At 49.7% G+C, this 13,339-nt stretch overlaps 1 protein-coding gene across 2 annotated transcripts in view; it reads right to left on the minus strand.

The window, feature by feature from the left end:
• HDAC4 (histone deacetylase 4) overlaps window positions 1-12,119 on the minus strand; it is a 182,966-nt gene extending 170,847 nt beyond the window's left edge. The window contains exon 1 of one of the 2 annotated variants that reach the window (XM_066554063.1): window positions 12,027-12,119. The gene's annotated coding sequence lies outside the window, so the exon portion shown is untranslated. Of the gene's footprint in view, window positions 1-11,462; window positions 11,512-12,026 lie in introns of those variants that run through there. The other variant, XM_066554064.1, reaches the window with a different exon arrangement.
• Between the last annotated feature and the right edge of the window lie 1,220 nt (window positions 12,120-13,339).

Here is a 13,339-nt window from a genome sequence, read left to right on the forward strand (position 1 = left end):
TTTATCTGCCTACCAGCTCTGAATCAGTGAGATGAGCTCAAAGGCCAGTGCTGGCTCTAGTCTGAGGTATGCATTTTGCACATTGCTAAACAAAAGCAAAAGCAGCTCTGCCCTGCCACGGCAGGGGCTGAGCTCAGCCTCAATAACCAATTCCATTCCATGAGGCTGTTCCCTGAGAGAGGGAAAATAGCACAGCCTGCAGCCCTCCTCAACAGCCCTTGGCTGCTCTTCCGAGACTCCAGCACACAGGCAAGAGTATCCAGAACGTCAAGCAACCACCAGCATCAAAAAAAAAGCATGTACAGAAGCCAGGGAGATGTAAAAAATAAACCCCAGACCTCTGCAGGCTGAATAAGCCTCCCACGTGTGGCACAACACAACAGGAACAATTTCCCCAGCCATGCCAGGCGCTGCAGGGAGATGAAAGCAGGCTCCAGCTCTCCAGGAGCAGGACCTGCAGGCAGTCAGGAATTCCCAGGAGCAGGAACCCATCCCCAAACCTGTGGCAAGCACAGCAGAGAGCAATCCAACAGGAGGTGGCTGGAGAGGGCTCCCAGTGCAGCAGGAAGGTTATGACAAAGCAGGATTGCTGGCAGGAGGAGAGGCAGAGACATGGGCAGGGCTGAGAAGGGAAGAGGCCAGGGAACACCTGAGCTCAGGCTGTGCCCCTTCCATCCATCACAGCCAGCCCCAGCACTGCCCTGCAGGAGAGCACCAGGACCTGGCCTGGTTTTGCCTGGGTTTCACAGGCACATTCTGGCTCCAGCCTGTGCTCAGAACTCCCTTATCCCTATCCCCAGGCTGCCATCATTCCCATTTTAGCTGCCAGTGCTGGGAAGGAGCCTCAGAGCTATATGCTGAGGCCCTGGAATTTAAATATACGATAACACTGTAAATAAAAGGAAACAAATTCCTTAAGGAAAACTTTTTCACATGCCAGATCAGTTCCCAATAGTAACTGCTCTGCTTTGACAAGAGATAAATATTTACAGTCTGAAACAGAGAACACCTTGTGTTGCAATACTGGAACGCAAACCTTGTCAGTCCTGGTATCCTGAAGAGAGGGTTTTGATATTTTAAAGAAACAAAAATTAGAAATAAACCCCCAAGCTGAGCACTTAGAAGCACACACACATTATTGTGCTCATTTACCCCACCAAAACAAAAACCTGAAGGTAGTCACACAAAGAAATTGTCAAACATGCTGAATCCAGAACAGATTTTCTCAAAAGGAGACCTCATCCCCCAGGGAATGTAGACAGTTTACAGCAAAAGTCTAAATTATTGCCAAAAATATGCTGCTTTTTTTTTATTTATTTATTTAAATACAGTCTAAGTTGCTCCTCTTAGACATTCCACCAGCGAATGCAGGCACTGAAGATTTTTCCTACCGGAGCAAAAAGGCAGCAAGGAGGATCAGATGTCCATATCCAGCTCCTTGGACTGGGGCATCCCACTCCAGGAATACCCTCAGGAAGAGGGAAGAGAGAGGCCAAGAACTACAGCCTGAACTATCTCTGAGCTTTCAGCATGATTCCCAACCTCGGGGCCTGATCAGCTCCTTCCAGCTAAGGAAAGAATGTGGGGAATGTCATTCATAGTGGCACTTGGGAAGATCCAGGCATGGGAAGTGCACAATGGCTGGGTATCCCCATTCCAGGAGGGTGACAAGGAGATGCTCTCATTCCTGCCCAGCTCAGATTGCTGGGGTTTGCTGCCATTTTAAATGAGCTGAACACCCCATTAAACACGAGTGGGTTTGGTTTTTTTTGTTTTGCTGCACTGTCTGAGCAGCCCAAACTGCTGTTTCTGAGAAGACCTGCACGAGGCCAGCCTGGCTGGGCTGTTGCAGGGCAGGATTTCATATCTGAGGTGCAATTTTCCTCACCCAACCGCTGTTGGGGCTTTTATGGCCCGCTCCCTTTGAAGTGGGGCAGCCACAAGAGTTCAATGTCTACCTGCCACTCTCAGCTCCCTCACTTCCTCCTCCCCTTCCCAGGGAACCATTCATTCCCCAGGGCAGAACTGTCCTGCCTTGGCCTGGCTGCTGCCCCAGGACCCCATCCCTGCAGCCAGCCAAGCCTTATGTTGTTCTGTGCTCAAGTTCTCCATTTGCTCCCCTGCTTCCAGCATCCCTGCACAGCAGTTTATTTTTAGCCCAGCATTTTTAGAGCAAAGCCCAGAAGCAGCACACTTTCAGCGCCAAACAGAATTCAGCTGTGACTCCGATGCTGTCAGCTGACAGGAGGACACTTGGCTTTGGTGGCCACTCAAGGCTGGTGTCACCCCGTGGCTGCCACCCAGGGCCACTGCTGGCCCCTGGGCGCTCTCCCAGCTGCACACACCAGCGGCACAAGGGATGGTGACTCTGCCACTCCCTGGGCAGCTCCTTCCACAGCCTGACAGCTCTTTCAGGGAAGAAATTCCCCCTGATGTCTGCCCTAAATGTCCAGACAGAGAGCTGTGCTGGCCCAGGAGAGCCCAGAGCTTGCCCCTTGCAGGTCCCCATGGGTGTTTGCAGTTTGGGGTCACTGCTCACAGCCAGCTCAAGGCAAAGGGGAGATCCCTGCTGGCTTCAGCAGGTGCTGGATCAAGCCTTTAACCACCAATACAGACAAGGAGAAGTGCCCCAGTGTACAAAGTTAGGCTTCTGCCCAGTTTTATCATCAGCTTTCTGGGGTCAGAGGTGGTTTTCACGTTCTAAATACTAACACTTGCCTTCTCTTGACTATGGCTTGTTGTTTCAGTGCAATTATAAAATAATAGAATCAGATCCAGCAGGTATCACCATCACCTTTTTCTGTTGACACAACACAACCTAGTAGAGGCAACAGCAGTAAGAGACACCCAGACACAGCAACTGAGATGAACAAAACCGGGTTATCTGTGTAAATCCACCCAAAATCTGCAGGGGTGGTTCAGAAAATTGCACAGTAAAAGTCTTTTCTACTCTCAACAGCTCACAGAACGTCCCCTTGAACAAGGCTGCAATGACAAGGCCATCTTCTCCAAGGCATAAAGCATCCAGTGACAGAGCCACACTTTGCCCTGAAATCACATCAAGCCTTTTTGCCCACTGACCCAGAAGTCTCCAGCTTTTCTGCAGGTTTGATAATTTATAACACAAAACCTCAGATTGCTTTTCCCTGTCACAAGCTGGTGGTTTTTGCAAAGCTTCAAGCAGGAAGTGTTTTTCCTAATGTTAAATATTTCATTCACTGTTATGATTAAGCCCATCCTCAAAGCTTCCACCTGAGGCTGAAGAGGGATGAACAAGGGGATGAAGAAAAGCCTGACAAGGAGAAGCAAACACAGCTCCCAAGGAAGCAGTAGGTACCTACCATGTACAATCAGAATAAATACTCCTTTCCAGTCCTCTCCCTTCTCCTTTGATCATGCATCCAGGTCAATATCTTGTGAGAGGCAGTCCTGACTCAAATGTATCCTTCAGCCTCCACCAGGATCTGACAGCAGGTATCACTTGTGGAAATAAGTAAACAACATTTCCTCCCAACCAAAGCCCTGCTATTTGACTCAAACAGAAAATCTGTCTTGGGTAGGAGAAATGCACAACAGAATCCACATGGAGAGTAATTCATTTTATTTATTTTTTTCCATGCATCAAGTAGTGAGGAAGAACTGCTTTGCACAGGGAGCAAAGACAACCCAACAGAGACCCTGCCCACATTCATGGAATGAATAAGGTAGGAAAAAACCTCTAGGACCATCGAGTCCAGCCATTAACTTAGCTAGGTCTGTTTCTTTCCCTGCCCCTGAAGATGCTCCAGCAGCACAAACCACACTCAGACTGCACCATCTCCCTGGGATGGCAGCAGGAAGCTGCACCTCACTGTGCTCTTGCCCTCTCCAGCTTTAAAAACGTGCCAGCCTTCATCCAGCAAGACCTCCACAAGAAACATGCTCCAGTATCCTCTGAGTTATTCTGAAGCATTCTGTGCTCCTGCTGCTCCTGCACAGGTCCCCTCTCCTGGCTCACCCACAGCACTGGGGACAGCAATTCCTTTCATTGCAAATCTCTGCTGGCTGGAGGAACAACTGCCTTCACTGGAAGAGATGAGTCCCACATATGCAGTGCTGTAAAACACAACCCAGCCTGCAGGAAAGCTCAGGTTCACCTATGAATTCTTCCCTCAGGACCCATCCTGACAAACAGGCTGCACACAGCTCTTCCCTTTCCGAGGCTCCCTGGGAATTCCAAGATCTTTGCATCCCTGTCTGTCTGCAGTTGGACCCACTGCATCCAAAGTCAAGGCCAACAGCCCATCTGCCATCCCAGCCCACCTCCTTCCAAACCAGTACTCACCATTACCTGCCCACCTCTCCCTGCCCGGAGCTCCCAAGGCCAAAGCTCACAGACTCTTCCAGTCTGCACGAGCCTCGTTGTTAGAAAGGTGTGAAAAATGCAATTTTTCCTCACTCTTGTGCACATCATTTGAGCAGAGAAGCAAAGCTCACCATTCCACACACACATGGACCTGCAGTAAAAGGCAGCCCATGTTTTTGGCTCTCCAGGAGAACCACCTGTATTGAGGATTTTACCAGAATCCACCACAAACAGTAACAAGGACTAGGCAACTGTAGCTCCCATGAGGGAAATGTAACCTTCCAAATGCCTTGAAAAACACTCCTGAGAATTTCTTGGGAACAGCACACACCAGGATTAATTCCTTATTTCAGGCTCACATTGAGGACCCTTTTCTTGGAGATGAAATTTTGTCAACACAACCCCAAAAACCAACTTGAGCATGATTTTCTCTGAGCAAATGCAACATAAGCTGTTGGAGCACATCAGGAAAATCCAGGCAGGAGAAGGATGTGACAGCCCAGTTATGAGTAACTGCTATTCCTCCAAGTGGAGTTAACACAAATTCTATCAGCAAACCAATGTTCACGTGACAAATGGAAGTTCATTTCACAGGGAACAAGACACAGTGTACTAATGCTCCCAGAATTTAACTGTAATTAAGTCTCGCTGACAGACACCTCATTAAAGCACCACTTCTCCAGAAAAAATTAATAAAGTGAATTATTTCCTACGTGTGAAATATCAGGGTTTTTCACTGCTCATGAAAGATACATGGAGTTCAGTTCAGCTGGATGTCACTGCTCCCCAGAATGAAGGAGTGACACGCTTAAAAAGACATTTAAAACAACACATTGCTGGGCTGCCAAAACCCAGGCTGGGATGCTCAGCCCTTGAATGTTATTTTATCCTGTAATGGCAGAAAATAAACCCCCTGAAACACAATTCTTCTTCCAGCAGATAGATACACAGATAGATGAAATAACTGGCTTGTTATTAGAAAACCAAACTAAATTAAGATAACCTAATTTTGACCAAACTAAAAAAAAAAAAAAAAAAAAAAAAAAGGATTCTTATGAGCCAAAGATCCAGTTTTCAAATTGCAACTTTTTGGGGTTTGAATGCTTCTTATGTGATGAACAAAGGTTCAGCCACTGATGAGGGGGGCAGAGGGCTGAGTGTGCCCAGGCCCACAAGCCAACACACATTCCTCTGCACTGGGAGATGGCTCTTGGAGGCACATTTTAATCAAACTTCTCTGAGGTAATATCCAACACAAAATGAGCTAAAAAACATGGAGCTGATCAAGATGTGCCCAGTAATGAATGCCTGAATTTTCAGAGGGGAAGGCCAAGCTGTAATTCCTTGCAAAGGGAAAACCACAGAAGCTTTCCAAGAGATTTTACAGTCCTTTTCTAATTGTTCCCTTTTTCAACATCATTATGCAACCTCCGTGTGCTTTCCTGCTTCTCTACCCCCCTTTATTTCACCCATTCTCCCCCCAGCAACTTCTTCTAAATGCTCTGAGGCCGCTCCTTTAAGACAGCCAGAAATACAGTGCAGATTTTTCTCTCCTCCTCCTCCTCCTCTCGGTTTAAACTGCCCAAATCTTTCCGGTGAAGAAGCATTGCCCAAAATCTGCTCGCTATTCAAGCAGCCCTGGCAATGACAAGCAGCACTTCATGAATCATCTGTTATATATTGCCTTATCAACACGGTCCACTGCAGGAGAAAGTAAACCTGGCCCACTTGGGCCTTGTGCATAACACAATCAAAATGCAAGTGCCAATAATTACAGGAGGGCTCTGAGGAGTTCCCTCATCCAAGGATCCAATATAGGCTATATATATATATATATATATATATATATATATATATATATATATATATATATATATATATATATATCTATATACACACACACAAATATATATATTTGCTTGTTTATTTATATATTTATATTTTTATATATTTATATATATATATAGGCATTTGGGGTGATTTAGGTTGCTTCAAATACATACTAAAAAATTATTTATTTATATAAGTTTATTTTTATATATTCATATATATATATATAGAGGCATTTTGGGGTGATTTAGGTTGCCTCAAATACATATTTAAAATTTTATTTATTTGTTTATTTATATATATTAATATATTCATATATATATAGGCATTTTGGGGTGATTTAGGTTGCCTCAAATACGTATTAAAAATTTTATTTATTTGTTTATTTATATATATTTATATTTATATATTCATATATATAGGCATTTTAGGTCAAGTTAGGTTGCCTCAAATACATATTAAATATATATATATTTATTTGTTAATATATATTTATATTTATATATATATATATATATATTCATATATATATAGGCATTCTGGGGCGATTTAGGTTGCCTCAAATACATATTTAAAAAAAAAAAAATATATATACACATATATATTTGAGACAACCTAAATCGACCCAAAATGCTAACAGCCATTTCCTCCCCCACCACACACAGCTTTTACTTTAGTATTTTAAAAGATTAAAAGACTGTTTACCCCTTTTACTGGTCACCAATATTGCCACATTTCTAATCATTAAAGCAGACAGCATTAGTGTTTCTGCTGTTTGTCAGCTTCAGCTATTTGAGGCAAACACACATATTTGTATGGGGCTTTTTTCCCCCCCAGCTCAGCAAGTGAGGGGAACCTTGCACTGTTCCTTTCATGGCATGCTTGGACTGGGGAAGCTGGAAGCAAAGGTAAATGGAAGGGAGAAGCTGGCCATGAGGGAAGGGGCTCAAAACTGAAATGCAATTGTGAATTCAGTGACAAAACAAATCCCACTGGCTTCTCTGCCCACTGAAACACATCCTTACAAAAGCACAAACTCACAGGGTTCCAGCAGGACTCTGATAAAATCTAAGCCCATGTAGACTTGTTAGCAGGATTGAAAAAGAGGATGGAAAAGTGATGGGAAAACTGGAAATAAGCTAAAGGTGAACTGGCAGAGCAATGAAGTAGAATGTGACACCACTGAAGAAGCCAGCAAGAAGAATACTTGGCAAATATTTAACAAATGTCATTACCAGTGGCCCAATAAAATGTTCAATTAATATTTCTTTGTGGTTTGGGACAAGCTCTGCCATTTGAAACAGGCCAGCAACAGATCCCACTGAGCAAATAAACTCCTTTGTGTATACTCAACCACAGGGACAAGACAAGTGAAATGCAGTCCCAAGAGCAGGGGTTGATTTTTTTTTTTTTGTATATAAATATAAATACACAATGCCAAGGAGTGCACAAACACTTCTTTGGCTGGAGGAGGACACCAAAGAAGTGTTTTAACCCCAAGATTAAGCTGGCCCAGCTGGGCAGGGAGCACTCAGGTTCTCAAACCCTGGAGGGAGCATCACTTAGCCCACAGTGACCCAGGGTGACAGCTGGTTACAGGGACCTTACAGAGGCACACCAGCACGAGGGGAGCCCTGGAAGATAAAGGAAAACTCCTGAAATATTTGATTTATCCCATTTTACGTATTTATGGGCAAGTTAGCCTCAACACTTGGTTTGCAAGGTGTTTGGGCACTCCAGGTATAGACTGTCTGCAGCTTCCCCTGATTTGAAACCTGCAAATGAACCTTGAGGACAAGTTCCAGGCGCTGTAGCAAGTTTCTGGATCACAGATTCACCTTAAGCTGGCTTTAAAAAGTCTATTCCCCAGAAAGCACAAAGCATTTGAGAGATAAAGAGAGCAAACTGAGCTAAACCCACAGGCAACTTTAACCTTTGTTTTCAACAAGTCCTGCTCCTCACCCCTGCAGCCCCACTGGGTTAAGGTTGAAGACTCAACTGCAGATTTTCAGCAGGCTATAAACAGGCAGCTCCTGTGCTTCCACCTCTGCCCATGGCAGGAAGGAATTGTTCCCTGGCAGGGTGGGCAGGCCCTGGCACAGGGTGCCCAGAGCAGCCGTGGCTGACCCTGGATCCCTGAAAGTGCCCAAGGCAAGGCTGGACATTGGGGCTTGGAGCACCTGGGACAGCACTAGGGACATGTCCCTGCCATGGCAGGGGTGGGAAGGGATGTGCTTCAAGGTCCCTCCCAAGCCCAACCATTCCATGATTGCATGGCCAGGAGAAGAACAGGCACTGCCCATGGGGGCTGCAGTCACTCTGCTCAAGCTGCTGCTCTCCAGGAGTGGGCAAACCACAAGGCTGGCACGGCACGGGCTGGTGCTGAAAGCACAACAACCTGACAAGCTGGGCAAAGCCCCCACCAAAAATCATCCCTCAGCTAACACAGGTCCATGAGACGTGCAAACCTTCCCAGTCCAGATGCTCCAAGGGAGGCAGTCTGGAGTTCAAGCCCTTAAAGATTTGGGCAAAACAGGTTTCTGCAAAACAAGCCACTGCCATCTGCACCTACCTAAATATCTCCTATCAGGTCCTGCTACCAGGTAACTTCCTCAGGAGTTCATCAATCCCCAGGTGTCTCTAAACACATCACTACTAGTTTAAGAAAAACCCCTCATTCTCGTATTTACCTTTTCCTGCTGTTACTGCACTGCTGTTTTTTATCTTTTCTGCATTACTGGGACATTGCCTGTGAAACATAAGCAAAGCAGAGTGTTGCATCTTACCAGCATAAAGATTATGCAAGAAACTATCCTTAGTGTTTTCATCTACTCTTGGAATGGTTTAGGTGAAAAGGGACCTTAAAGGTCATCCAGTTCCACCCCCCTGCTATGGGCAGGGACACCTTCCCCCATCGCAGGTTGCTCCAAGCCCTCTCCAACCTGGCCTTTCTTTATTTTCCTGGTGATTCATCATCAAAAGGCAAGGAAGAAAGTGAAACTAATTTCCACTACGGAGGCCCACACCAGGACCTGTGTCTCCTCCACCTGTTATGTCCCACCCTGGAAACTCCCTGGGCTTCTCAAGAACTTGGTAACTCACACCTGGCAGCTCTCCTCTGCCTCAGGATAGTCCATTTAGCAGATTTTAGGAGGTGGCAGCACACAGACACAGGCTGCCCACCAGACATCTCCTCCCAAGGGAACACAAGCTTTTCATGCCTTCCTTCCACGCCTCCATCCCGCTGAGCAAATGACAAATTCTTCTGGTGTTCTGAGCTGATTTTCAAAATGCTTTCTCTAATCTGTCTCCTTGCTAAAGCTAAGTCCTGAAGCAAAACAAACAAACAAAAAAACAGGGTGGCAAAGTTAAAATGGTGAAGATTTAAAGATATTTTTCCCCCTAAGTTTAGACCACCAAGGGCACAGCTTAATATCAACAACGGGAATCTGTCAGATGCACATGCTAAAACACGCCATCCAAGGACAGAGGGGGGAAAAAGCAGAGAATCCTGGAAAGCTGCATCTTCCACATTTCACTTTACCCAGAAAATCTGCAGTCACTAAAACTTACTCTAACTGGGTGGCATTTTACATTTCCAAATGTAATTGAGTGAGCGTGTTGCCATGGCGACAGCAGGGTTCTGCAATAACTTTGTTGCCTTGTAATTGCTGTATATTTGTATACAAGCAGCTGAGCTTTCTTTAATTCAATGCCCTCAACTCTTTCCAGCGAGGCTGCGGAGCGACGGCGGCAGCTTTTTAGGCTGAGAACTCTCAACAGTGGTGCTGGAAACATCAGAAACGATTAAAACTCAGCGCCGCGACCGACCGCATTACACACACACACACACACAGAGAAAAAAAAAAACCCACCAGGAAACCCGGCCAAGAACCAGATTATTATATAAACTTCAGAGCTCTTTAGCTTTTAAAAATGTTGCCGTTGCAACGACAACAACAACAACAACCAAGAAAAAAAAAAAGCACGATTCGGATAATTAACTCCAGGTAGATTTGGCAGCGAGCAGAGCACTTTGAGGGCAGGGAATAAATGCAGCACGAGTCCCATTTATTGACAGGGCACAACACCAGCAAATCCAAACGCCTTGGCAAGGGGATTATTCGCTTGCTGTGGTCCAGAACAGCGCTTGCTCCATCTCCCCGGCCTCCGAGCAGCGCTGCGAGGACAAGGGGATGCGGCTGTGGGAAAGGAGCAGGGCACGGAGCTGCCTGGTGGGAGAGAAGAGGCAGGACGGGAGGGAGCCAAAGCCTCGCCGCACGCCCCATCCATCCCAGGCTTTTACAAGGCATTTTCACACCCTCAATCCACCCACACCTTCCCGACACACATCCCCACTCCTTGGGAGCGTTTGCGGAGCTGTAATCCAGCCCGGAATATGAGGCAAGGCTGGAACACGAAATCCTCCCGTACGGGGCGTTAGCGACGAGCCCGATTTATGCCAAAACAATTTATCGACAGGCAAAACCCCCAAAAAACCAGCGCCTTCCCCTACCGCGGAGTGGGCGCACAACACAATTACGCAAGTGCTTTGAGCCAAGGGCAGGTTCCCTTCCCCTCCAGCCGCTGCCCAGCACTGACAGCGTCCAATTATTGTTATGTAAATCCATCAGCTCCGCCGAGCTGTCACCGACACCCCGGCGGGCAGCATTTTTGGGGGGTGCGCGCAGCATCTTCCCCTGATAAATCCCTGCAGCAAAACCCACACGCGGCTGCCGGGCAACACCTCCCTCTCGCCGCGCTGCTCCGCCAGCCCCGGAGCTCGCCTGTTTCTGCTTCATTTCGCCCCGAGCAAGCCGAGGCTCCAGGTTTCACCGAGGCACACGTGGTGTGTCCCCCCTGGAACCCCCAAAAACGGAGTTCTGCCCCCGAGGCTGCAGCCCTGGGCCTGGGAGCCGTCATTGCCACGGCCGGGCTCCCCGAGAGCAGCACCCCCGGTTTGCTCCTCCCGGGCACAGAAAAAGCCATTTTGGGGCTTTTCTTGCAGGAGGAGCTGAGTGCCGCGGGGCCCGAGCCCGGCAGCCCCGGACGCAAACTTTCCGCAAGTCCCGCGTTATTCCCAGGATGAGGACGAGGGAAGGAGGCGCGGGGGGAGAGGATGCAAGAACCGACCCCGGGCCGCGGCCCGCCCGGGCGCCGCAGGGCCCCGCCGCGGGCGTCGCCCCCGCCGCAGGGCCGCGCCCGCCCCGCCGAGCCGCGGGGCCGGGCCCCCGTGCGGCGCTGGCCACGGCCCGCCGCTCGCTCGCTCGCCCCGGCGGTCACTCACCGCTGCCCGCATCGCCTCGCCTCGCCTCGCCCCGCACGGACCGAGCGCCGCCGCCGCCGGGGGGACGAGGCGGAGCCGCGGCCGCCCGGGAGGGGCGGGGCGAGCGGGCGGAGGGGCGGTGCTGCAGGCGGCGGCGGCCCCGCCCGCCCCATTCACAAAAAACCGGGTCCCGCGCGCTGAGTGGGCGGCGGCGCTGCCCGTCACGCCCCCCGCGCCCCGCCCACCCCGCCCGCCGCGCTCGGGCCGGGCCGGGCCGATGGCGCGCGGCGGCCCCGCCCCGCTCGGCGCACCGCCCAATCAGCGCGCGGCCTGGGGCGCCGCGCGGCTCAAATCCGCCCGCCACCACCGCGCGGGTGCCTGCCATTGGCCGCGCCAGCTGCCCGTCACCTCCCCCTCCCACGGCCGGGGCGCAGCGGCGACCAGCGGCCCCCGGGAGCGGCCCCGCCGCGCCGCCAGCCCGCCGGGCGGGGAGGCGAGCGGCCTTAAAGGGCCCGCGCCGAGGGCAGCCCAAGCGCGGCGGCGGGGGCGGCGCGGCTCGGCGGCGACGGAGCGCCGCGTACTGACCTGGGCGGCGGGCGAGGCGGGGACGCTGCGCGGCGATGGCCCCCCAGGCGCGGAGCGCGCCACCGACGGACTCAGCCCGTGACGGGTTCCGCCATCTTGGAAATTTTTTTAGATGGGGAGTCACGTGGTGCGACCATTTTTTCCCCGCGGCCAATCAGCGGGCGCGGGTTATTTATAGCCGCGCGGGGGAAGGGGACCAATCGGGCCCCGCCCCGCGCGCCCCCGGCCACGCCCCGTGGCGCGCGGCCCGTCGCCATGGCGACCGGGGGGCGGGACAGGGGCCGCCATGTTGGCCCTTAGCCCGCGGCCCCGTCGGGATCGGGAATCGGGATCGTTGTCCTGACCCCTCCCCAGCCCCAGAGCCCACAGCAACTGCGATCCGTGCCGTGTAGACGGTATTGCGGTAAAACGTGGAACTTTAGGGTCTTTTTACGCCCCAGGTTTCCGCAGCCGCGGTCTCGCTCCCTCACGGGCCGGTCTGTGTTTTCCGCCAGGTATCGCGTGTAACACTGAACATCTGAGGCGAGGGGTGAACGACAGAAAGGGCAGGGCATGATTCAACATATTTACCTGAATTACCGAGAGGAAATAAAGAAATAAAAAGGAGTTTTCCGGCAATGCTTCCCTCTATCCCCGTTTTCGCAGCGATTGATTGATTCCTGAGTTGTACCTGGAATTACCCCGTTCAACTGACACATCTCGCTTCACTCGTATTTTGTTAATTCACGCAGTGCCCAAAACTCCCCGAGTCCTGCTCCCAAACATTCCCGATGATGGGAAGGAAAATCCTGCAGTGTTGGGTGCAAGAAGTTCATCCTGTGGGAAACAATCCGGTGGGAACATCCCATCGGTGATGTGTTATCCTATCCCATTATTTCTATTTCCCAGAGCAGCTGTGGCTGCCCTTGGATCCCTGCAAATGTCCAAGGCCAGGCTGGACAGGGCTTGGAGCAGCCTGGGATAGTGGAAAGGAGATTTCCTGCTAAGCTTCCAAGGAGTTTCTTCCCATCCTTGCCTAAGGCAAGTTGAAACATGACATTCCTTATTCGCAGGCAGCCATCCCAGCACGCTTCTGGTGGGTTTGATTAATTGGCTCTTGCTGAATTGTTTTTAAAACTTCCAGATTTCCCTTATAGAAAAAAAAAAAAACAAAATTAAAAAAAAAAATAAATGAACTCCTGTCATTCAGCCATCTGGATTTACATAAATTCTGGGACCTGATGGGAATTGCTAACAACTTTGTCCCTCTCTCAAATTCTGCATATATGTGGTCGTATATAAACACTACTCCTTTTCCCTTTTACTTTTTTGGA

Source organism: Molothrus aeneus, chromosome 7 (genome assembly GCF_037042795.1).
Source record: "Molothrus aeneus isolate 106 chromosome 7, BPBGC_Maene_1.0, whole genome shotgun sequence".
Lineage (NCBI taxonomy): Eukaryota > Metazoa > Chordata > Aves > Passeriformes > Icteridae > Molothrus > Molothrus aeneus.